At 48.0% G+C, this 9,466-nt stretch overlaps 1 long non-coding RNA gene across 1 annotated transcript in view; it reads left to right on the top strand.

Moving 5' to 3' along the window:
• LOC110311805 overlaps nucleotides 1-9,466 on the top strand; it is a 38,753-nt gene that overhangs the window by 14,001 nt on the left and 15,286 nt on the right. The window contains exon 2 of the long non-coding RNA XR_002379996.2: nucleotides 4,455-4,595. This is a non-coding gene — a long non-coding RNA (uncharacterized LOC110311805). The remainder of the gene's footprint in view (nucleotides 1-4,454; nucleotides 4,596-9,466) is intronic.

Below are 9,466 nucleotides of genomic sequence, written 5' to 3'. Positions count from 1 at the left end.
AGAGAGAGAGAGAGAGAGAGAGAGAGAGAGAGAGAGAGAGAGAGAGGAGAGAGCGATGTGGGGCCAAGCAGCCCCTCTTACAGTGGGCTTGTTATCTTGCTTTTGCTAGGTAACTGTGTGGAGGAGTCTAGCCAGAATGCCAGAAGCTTGGGACATTGTCTGTGTGACTGATAGCCACAGACCTCCCCTGTGGGGGCTGTGGGGGCAGTGACTTCGACAGGAGCCAGGGGTCCAGGAGACATGATCGAACACCTTCTGTTCCATGTAGGTGGAAATCACCACCCACTGGGTCCCACTGGGTCCCACCAGGGTTCAAGGCCTCAGCTGGACTGGAGACCAGGCTGTCTGTGCATTAGTCCATTGCCCCACAGAACCTTACAAAAGAGGTTCATTTTAAGTCATGCAAATATGTGTATGTGTACAAAGGATAACATGTGTCTATGGAGTCTAGAGGAGGGTGTCAGGTTCCTGGGCATGCATGCGTGAACAGAACTCTGCAGGTGATCCTAATGCCAAGAGCTGTCTTCCGAATCCCTTTCCCACCCTTTCACAAGAAGGGAACAAGAAAATATAAAGTCCTTCCTGCCCCTCCCACCTCCCTGCCCACTTCTGCCCTCTGAGACAAGGTCTGAAGAAGAAACTCAGAGCTGCACATCTTCTGTGTGACATGACATACCACTGAGTGAGTTCGTAAGCTCGTCACCTCAGGTTAAGGGGTACCTTACATTATGACAAGGCTGAGGGTTGGGTCATGCCACAGCTCTGCGCCCTGGAAGCTGATACTACTGAATATGAACAGTATGTTTAAGAGTTGCCTAGGGATTCCCCTGCTTATGGATACTGTGGGGGGACAAGTCTGCTTAACTAATGGCTCTAGGTCTGGGGGTTAGCCCACACTAACCAATCAATCCAGCAGGGTTAGCCACACCGCCTGGTGGACTCATGAGCTTCAGGGGCATACTGGCTGGTTTTGTGTGTCATCTTGACACAGGCTGGCGATTTCACAGAGAAAGGAGCTTCAGTTGGGGAAGGGCCTCCATGAGATCCAGCTGTAAGGCATTTTCTCAATTAGTGATCAATGGGGGCGGGCCCCTTGTGGGTGGTGCCATCCCTGGGCTGGTAGTCCTGGATTCTATAAGAGAGCAGGCTGAGCAAGCCAGTAAGTAACATCCCTTCATGGCCTCTGCATCAGCTCCTGCTTCCTGACCTGCTTGAGTTCCAGTCCTGACTTCCAATGGTGATGAACAGCAATGTGGAAGTGTAAGCCGAATAGTCCCTTTCCTCCCCAACTTGCTTTTTTGGTCATGATGTTTGTGCAGGAATAGCAACCCTGACTAAGACAAGGGGTATGAGCTGGGTTTTCCTCAGAGAGATGAGGAGTTCTAGGTGGCCACCACATAGCTTTACCTCACCTTGCTGTGTGGATTATGAACCCATGCCAGACCTGAGCTTCCTCCAGTCACTCTTCAGAGTACCTGGGACCCAAAGTGTCCTTGACCTAGCTGGGCAGTGAGCAGAGAGAAGCACAAAGACATCCTGGAGCTCTCCAGGGCAGAGCCCACTCTGACCTACCTACCTCCCTTCTCAGTCGCTGACATTGCTGACTCTGAATCTAGGTGGCTGGCTGAGGTCTGTTCGGCAGATAGACCTTAAAATGACTTCATGCCATATCCTGTGCCGTATCCTCTTTTTCAACCCTGATTTGCCTCTAAGAAGTAAACGAAGATGACAGCGAATACAGCACCCTCTCGATTAGGCTGTGGTCAAGCTACCATATGTGAGCCAAGACTCTGGACATGTGACAGTGAGCAGGGCTGTGCCACAGAAAACTGGGGTCAACAAGGAAGGAGGAGGGCAGAGATTCAGCTGTCAGATGTGGCATGCGCGTGACGTCACCAGGGCTGTGCCTGAGCTCCCGAGGGACTGACTGGATGCCCAGCCTCCAGCAATGCAGGATGCTAACTGCTTTGAGAGTCCTTCCTTGACCAGCCTCCAAAACAACGAATCCAGTTGTCCTCCTCCATTCTGTGGCATCTACTACAACCTGTTTAATGCATTTTACTTAAAGTCTCTCATGTCCCGATCAAGCTCCTTTGTGAAGCCCAGTATTAGATGGTCAATCCCATTGTCTCAGTACAGCTCCTCCATATATATGTATATGTATATTTATATACATATAAATTATATATTTATATATATAGTATATATAATATATATTATATATATATATAATATTTATATAGTATCTTGAAATTATAATTGGACAAGGCCTCTATTGAGGTCTATTAAGGTCTTAGCTCTTTTTATTGTTGTTGTGACCAAATGCCTGATAAGAAGTGACCAAGCCAGCTCAGTCAGTCAACAGGGTCTCAAGGGAAGGAGTGAGGATTGAAAAAGAAGAAAAACAATTAGACAAAATTATAACCTGACTCCAGCCAGCACTGAGACTGAAACGGCTTTATTTCTCTCTAGCCTGCTTTTATATCATTCTAGGTATACCCAAAAAAACCATGGTCAGTTTTTAGATCAAAGACAAAGTAATCAAGCGAAGTAGTAAACAAGGAGATCACACAGGCAGTAATTCAGCAAAGCAGTAAACAAAGCCCCATGGTCTCTGTTTCTGATATCTGAGCCTACTTCCTTGTCCAAGCCCAGTGACAAATGCCAATGCCCTCAGCAAAGAAACAACTCAATGGAGGGGTCTTTGGGGTTCAGTAGGAAGGATACAGTCCATTATGGTGGGGAAATCGTGCAGCAGGAGGGGAGGCAGCTGGCCATGTTGTATGCCCAGTCTGGAAGCAGAGTGAGCCCTAGGCCTGGCCATGCTATACAACCTTAGTGCTTGCACTCAGTGACCCACTTCCTCCAGGAAGGCTCCATCTTCTAATTTTCCCCAGCTCTAGCTAAGGACTATGCTTTCAGGAGCACAATCCCTGGAGGATATTTCACATTCAAACCCTAATGGCACATATTCCAGATTTATGAGTAGCAGTCCCATGGCCAACACATGTCGACGCAGAAAAATACGTCCACCCCATACTCACACAAAACCAGGTCTCACTTTGTTAAGGAATGCACTTCCAAACACTCCAGCCTGGGTGCCCGTCAGTACTTCACGAAGCAGAACTCTGTCATCCACGTGAGGTCACACTGCTGCTCTTGAACTTTCTCTGTGCTTCTGGAGTGCCCACCATCTTCACAGAGCAATGATTGCGTTTCCTCATTCCTCAGGTCTTAGCTCTCTCAGTGCTCCATGGTGGGCACTGGCCTTTCCTGCGTGCATCTGTTTCTGGTTATTTCATGACAATAGGTGAGCACACTTCCTTATAAAAAGGGGGAGGCTCATTTGGGTTCACGTTTCCAGAGGCTAAGGTCTAGAAGTGTGTCCATGGCCACCTTGCTGACAGAGTCCTAGTGATACCATGTCACTTGTTTAGAAGCAAGAACACTTGTGTCTATGTGAGTCACTTTGAGCTCCTCTCTGCCCTCCTCGCTCCAGCTGTCTTTCCACTTACCTAAACCTGATCACCTCCCAGAGGGAATACATTTTTTTTCAATGCTTAGAGATGACACCCAGGGGTTGTAAATGCCAGACAAGCACTTACCACTGGGCTACACTCCCAGCTGTGCTGGCTGGTCTCATCAACTTAACGCAACCGGGGGTGGCCTAGGAAGAGGAACTCTTGAGCGATTGCCTCCGTCAGATTGGCACATGGACATGTGGATGGGCAGCTTTTTGTGTGATAAGATTGACTTGGGAAGGCTGAGACCCTGTGGGCAGTGCCTCTGCTGGGCAGGTTGTTCTGGATGGTGCAAGAGAGCAGGGTAAGCGAGGCCTGCAAGCTGTGTCCCTCCATGATCTCTGTGACAGTTCCTGCTTCTAGGATCCCGCCTTAAGCTCCTGCTTGGACTTCTCTTCATGGACAGTGATGTCAGGAATAAATCAAATACACCCTTCCTTTTGGGTCAGTGTCCCATCACAGCAACAGGACACTAACTACTCCTCATGAGATTACCTTTCTACCCTCTGATACCAGGATGGGCTTGAACTTCAGTATACAGAGCCTTGGGTAGAGGAAGCTGTTCAAACGATGTACGAATCATTGCTGTCAGTGTCTATTCTCACCGCATCTCGCCCTGCTCTCTGGACACATCTTTCTCCAGCATTGTTCCCATGTCCAGAATTCTCTCTGCTTTGTTTTATAGTCCAGCTCCTGCCCTTCCCTGACCCTGAAGGGGAAACTTAAGGGTTCTTTGGAAAGGCAGTTAGTTGTGGTGGATGGTGGGGGCAGACGAGTGAAGGAATGTTTTCCTGAAGTGGACACAGATGAAAGGATGTCCCCATAAAGCAAGCACGTGGAAGGACACGTGATGAATAATTCCTCTCTAACGTCACACATGTATTGGTCCGTCGTACATTGTGTGGTTGAACTCCATTTGTTCTGACTCCACAGAGAGAAATGTATCCAAAAACTTCTGGTGGCGTGATGGCGGCTTCTTGCGGCTTCTCCAGACTCAGGCCGATTGGCAGAGTGACGGCAGCTGAGACAGACTCACGTGGAACTTTGCCAAGACATGCTGAGTCAAGACACATGGTAAGGCAAGACCCGTGGAGGACACGTGACGTTTGGAGGGAGTATAACTAGGACTCAATGGACTGTGAGAGGGCCTTGCTTGTAGAGTGAGCTGTGCAACACTTCTTGGTCTTGTGTCTTCGCTGATCCTTGCTTCTCTAAGAGAGGCACAGGAAAGAACTCCTGGTGCTCCTGTTGGTCTTCGTCCCTCTTGGGCCTGGTCCCTCCTTCTGACTCAGGTTAGTTCAGCGGAGGCCTGGCTGTCTCTGCTAAGTCATGCCACTGCTGCTGCCTCGTGCTTGCTATCTTGGCTCTACCGATCGGTACTGCTGATATAGTCGTGAAGTCCTTGGGAGTGGATTGAGCTGCTGCTGCTGCTGCTGATCTGTGAGCTGAACTGCTGAATTCCTGATAACGCAGATGGGATTTGATCCAAGGAATGGTTTCTAAACAGGTTCACTTCCCCCATCGCCTTTCCTTTCCTTACCTCTGCTGGGTGCTGGGCTAGAAGGGAAGTTAAAGCCTTTAAGAACCATCATTAAAAGTAGGCTTTGAAAAAAATTAAACTTACAATGGCCACTGCCTTTTAAGTGGCTCTGAATTTCAGCTAATGCAGTCCCATTTCCCTTAGGGTTTGTTTGTTGGCAACCATGTAACATGGGGACACAATGTGCCTGAACCAGGTGTTCCTTCAATAAACTGTTCCATGGCCAAGGATCTTGGCCTCTCTTCTTCATTATTGATTTTAGAATCAATGAAGGGATTTTGTATTCACTCATTGCATTTCTTCTGGACAGTTTGGGGCCACTGGACTAGCAGAATGGGACCGTTCAGGATCCTGATTCTTTTGTGTAGCATGATAACCACATCTCCTGCAATGATGTCATTCAATTTTCCAACAAGTGTCCTTTAGTGATCATGCTCACAGGGCTGGGCCCATCTCAAATGAATAGCCTGGCTGGCCAGGGCTCACTCCTCTCACATTGTTATGCCTCTGTCCATCAGCACTTTGGCTGTCTTTGCTCACCAGTTACAAATTCATTTAGAACTCTACCCCAGCCCCTTTCTCCATCTTGTCCACAGGAATATCCTGAGAAGCTCTGTCAAGTGCCTCGCTGAAGGCCAGACATACTGATCACCCTGCCTAACAACCCTACAGGGAGAGGAAACAAGATTAGCCAAGGGCGACTGGCCGTGGCTGCTGGCCTCTTGGCAGTCACTGCCTTCTTGTCCCTGAGCTCACAGATCACCTCGCCATGATTAGTTCTGCCAAAGATCAATATAATCCGTAATTCAGGAAGCAACTCCTCCTAGTCCACCCTCCTCCCTCTCCTTAGCCCCACCGCCTTCAAAAATGGACCCTTTGCCCTCGATCGCTTCTCAGCGTGTTCCTCTTGCTTTTGTTATCAATCCTTTCATCTCTCCCCCCTCCCCTACCATCCATGTCTGCAGAGAATCATGGGGTGCTTTCTTCCTTCCATGGTTTCATTCTGGGGGCAACAGCATACCTCCCAAGCTCACCATGAGACCCACGGGAGAAACAAAACTTGTGTATGAAAGTCCCTTACCTAACACCTAGATATCACGGAGAGTTGTCAAAGAAACTAAAAGAACAAAACCAGTGAGAAAAATTTATTCTCGCGGCAAGCGACATAGGTATGCAGGTAAGTACCTGTGAAGTAGTTATCTACACAGCCAAGCTAACTAAGTACCTTGAAATCTGTTTCCTTACATTTATTTGTTTGCCTATTTATTTATTTAGTGTGCGTGTGTGCACACACATATGCCACAGTGCATGTGTCTGTGATGGTCAGAATACAAAGTGCAGGCATTGGCTCTCTCTATCGTCTGGGTTCCAGGGCTCAAACTCAGGTCTTTAGGCTTTGTGGCAAGCACCCTTTACCCACAGAGCCATCTTGCCAGCCCTAAATAACCTTCCGAGTTGTGTTTTGTGATGTTAGGAGAAAAATTATTCCAAGAATTTGAATATTTGGCCTGATTATGGCTCTGAATGCAGCTTACTTATCTAGAATCAGATTTAACAGAATCTCAAAGTTTACCTCACACCCCATGGGCTAAGTTGTACCAAAGGAAATGGATAATCATTGGCATAAGTGCCCTTTGCTGCTTTAAACATGTAAATGGGCTGCCAGGGTTCTGGGTTAAATGACTTGGTATTTGAAACCTGAATGTTTCAGTTACAAAGAAGACACCTGGGCTGTAAAGAGCCAGGGCTTAAAAAGCCCTTTGTCATGAGAACTGAGTTCTCCTGTTGATAAGTGTTAATTGGGATGTTTCTACTGCTAATTGGCAGATTGCCCAGACATCCGATCAGAGTCAAGCCAATGGTATCATCACCCAGACTACAGTGAGTGCGAGGTTCCCTGCTCTAGAAGCAAAACGAATTGCACATTGAACAACACAGGCCAGAATTCTTACTTACAGAATGGGAGGGGAAACTGAGGCAAATGGCAATTCCTAAGCAGCTAGGGTCCCACTACGTACTGCTGTCTGAGCCTTGCACCTACAGTTATGGATTTGGGGCTTTCCGTATTCTCATCTTAAATGTTTATTTTGAGGGGGGGGACCCATGTGGGTCCCCTGCTCCTCACTCCATCAGACAGTGTCACATGTGGCTGTGGTCCAGGCTGTTCCTGTCATTTACCATAGTTGCTGGAAGCATGAAGCATCAGCTCTGCGCTGTCTGGTACCTTGGCAATGCAGATGCTGAGATGACAGCCTGCATCTCCGGGATGCACAAATTAGAACTGATGGATGGGAGGCTACTAATAAAATGTCACATCTCATAGATGCGGATGGGCCGCGGGGCCAGTGATAAAGTGAGACCGTAGGGCTCTGACATACACGCCTTCCCGCCATATTATTGACAGTGGGGGGAGAGTATTGATCAAGCTGCCAAGATTATCCTATTATGCAATTAGAATATTAGATTTGCATTTTTAATTCCTTTAGAAGAAATTGGCCTGGGGCAATTATGGTGGTGAAATATTAAGAGAGATCCAGCTTTGTGGAAAGTAGGAACTCGGGAGAGGCTTTTAGGGGTATGTAGCCACCATCAGAGAGATGTTCTCCTCAGGAAAGGAACAATAGCAAAGCAAGGAGAACACAGCCCGCAAGGTAGAAGTGCTTCTGGAAACAGAATGTTCCAGAAAGGATGGGGGTAAACTGGGCCCAACGCATGGCGTGGAACGTAAACTCAGTCCATGGGTGCCCTGTGACCACACACATTCAAGTGTGTCACTTTGTTCTTCTTCTCCTGTGGACAATACATCCCCTCTTTCCTGACTGCTTAGCCAGTGCTGCCCTTAGGCTACAGAGCTGTGTCTTGCCCAGCCAGCCTGCTTTCTCTCAGAGAGACTTGCTCTCTGCAGAGGTTTGGGCTGGGGGCTGAGTTCCTGGACAAAGTGAAGGTCCCCTCTCTTCGCTCTGCTCTTTGCTCTTCCTTTCAGGTACTGTTGTGTGTTCCTTACACCAGACAGCAGAGCTCTGCAGGGAGTCCCCTCAGCAGCAGCAGCCACCAGAGGCTTCCTCCCTTTCAGAGCCATTGAACCCCTTTTCTTTTTAACTCCTCATCTCTGGTATTCTGCTTACAGCAGCAGAAAACGAAGTAGGGTAACCCAGTCTGTGCCGGCCCTGGGTGCTAAGGCCATTTGTCAGCATGGTCCTTGTTGTGCCAAGACTTACAAGGTGACTAGAGACTGGAGAGATGGCTCGGTGGTTAAATGCACTGGCTGTTCTTCCAGAGTATCTGAGTTCATTTCTAAGCTCCACTATACTGACAGCTCGCAACCATCTATCTGTCACTCCAGTTCTGGGGGATCAACACCCTCTTCTGGTCTCTGAGGGATACATGCACACACACACACACACACACGATGCACAGAGATACATGTGCATACATGAGCAAAATACCATGCATATCAAATAGTTTTTAAAAAGACACACAAGGAAGCCCAAAGGTAGATACTGGTGAAGGAGGAGGTGGTGGTGTTTGTTCATATAGAACGTATGTATGTTTGCATGTGTGTGCATGTATGTACATGTGTGTGCATGTATGTACATGCGTGTACATGCATGTACATGCGTGTTAAGCCTGACAGCAGGATTCTAAAAACAGATGGAACCACACTGGATAAATCCCCCCATTTCTTCTTCAAGAATGTAATTTTTCTTTTCCAGATCTGACAAAATTCACAATATCACAAGTTATCACGAGTGACATATTTGGGAGGGCCATGGTGACTTGGAGGAGCTGAGCAGCTCTGCTCTCTTAGACGCTCTGTTTAGAAAGGCCTGTGCTCCTGTCCATGCAGAGATAGCTTTGCTGTTGGGTTGTACCTTGCTCCCTGACAGTTTCATTTGCTTCCCGGGCTCTGCTGGGCTTTGCCACCTGTTGTATAATTGTGTCAGGGCTGCAATAACAAACACCGGCACTTCGGTGACTCCACACAGCAGAAATGTGTTCTCCACTACCTCTGGACACCAGATGTTTGAAATCCAGGTCTCCACAAAGCTGATTTGTTCTGGAGCCTCTGAATCCACTCTATACTTCCTTAGTCTCGGAGGCTGCTGGGAACCCTAGCTCTTCTTGGCTTGAAGATGCCTCGGTTCATTCTCTGCTTCCATCCTTCTGTGTGCTGTGTGTGCAGTGAACATGTGTCTCTGTGTGCAGTGAACATGTGTCTGTGTGTGCAGTGAACAGTCTGTGTGTCTGTGTGTGCAGTGAACAGTCTGTGTGTCTGTGTGTGCAGTGAACATGTGTCTGTGTGTCTGTGTGTGCTGCAGTGAACATGTGTCTGTGTGTGCTGCAGTGAACAGTCTGTGTCTGTGTGTGCAGTGAACATGTGTCTGTGTGTGCTGCAGTGAACAGT

The sequence above is a fragment of the Mus caroli genome, chromosome 16, assembly GCF_900094665.2.
Source record: "Mus caroli chromosome 16, CAROLI_EIJ_v1.1, whole genome shotgun sequence".
In the NCBI taxonomy this organism is placed as follows: domain Eukaryota; kingdom Metazoa; phylum Chordata; class Mammalia; order Rodentia; family Muridae; genus Mus; species Mus caroli.
Note: the sequence above shows the minus strand (reverse complement) of the source record. Positions and strands in the feature narration are given on the sequence as shown.